The 956-nt window shown below is 42.8% G+C and overlaps 1 protein-coding gene across 1 annotated transcript in view; it reads left to right on the top strand.

The window, feature by feature from the left end:
• Positions 1–956, top strand: part of LOC109843187 (pentatricopeptide repeat-containing protein At1g62350) — a 4,772-nt gene that overhangs the window by 823 nt on the left and 2,993 nt on the right. The window lies entirely within an intron of this gene.

Raw genomic sequence — 956 nt, 5'->3', positions numbered from 1 at the left:
ACCCGGCCCGACCCGACCCATGATATACCCAAATCACGGGCGAGGCTAGGTCCAACCCTAGACCGATGTCAAAGAAGTAGACTTGACCCACACTAGCTCGGCGCACACGCTCGACCCGGCCTGATCTGTCCCAACATATGAATATATGATATATATTTTGGTTATGCTAGTTGTTCCTTTAGCTACTTGGGTCTGCAGCTAGCTATCAACAAAGTCAAAAAGCCATAGGTCTTTGGTTTGTGGGCCTTTTGGCCAATTGAGAAACAAAACATCTATCTTTAAGCTTGTTGTTGTCTAGTTGAAAGGATTAAAAAGTTTAATACAAGTTTAAAAATAGTTAAATATAAGTTTGCATTACTAAAAATAAATTAGAAATAATTTTATAATTGTAAATACAAATTTAATATAATTAAAAAAAGTAATAAAACAGGGGGAAAAGTTGGACAAAAAACCCATGGGGCGACTCACAATCCACGGGTTGGGTCAAACCCGGTCTGCATTTAGGCAGGTCATGGGCCGAGCTAGGTCCAGCCAAAGCTGGGACTAGAGAAGTAGGCCCGGCCCACTCTGATCCGGTTAGGCCCAGGTCAAGCCCGGCCTAGCCTTGAACCCGCCGGGCTGAGTCACATGCATGAACCGGCCCGACCCACGCCCACCCCTATTGGGGAGTAATTAGGCACGACCAAGAGTTAATGGATTTTAAGTACATGTTAGTAGTCAATTTTAACCCGAAGCTATAGTTATTAGGTATTGGCCCCAATTCTATCTTAACCAATCTTATCGTATCCGATATTGTGCTCTCATATTAATAACCTCAACATCTTCCCCTTATTGTTCAATCTTCCACCATACTTCGATCTTCCATAGGATCGCTAATTGATCTGAACTATCAACCATGCATTTGGCACATGGCTATCAAACATCCATAGGATCTTCCATTACTTAACTTGTGGCTG

This window comes from Asparagus officinalis, chromosome 5 (genome assembly GCF_001876935.1).
Source record: "Asparagus officinalis chromosome 5, Aspof.V1, whole genome shotgun sequence".
Classification (NCBI taxonomy): domain Eukaryota; kingdom Viridiplantae; phylum Streptophyta; class Magnoliopsida; order Asparagales; family Asparagaceae; genus Asparagus; species Asparagus officinalis.
This window is presented reverse-complemented; position numbering and strand designations above follow the sequence as displayed.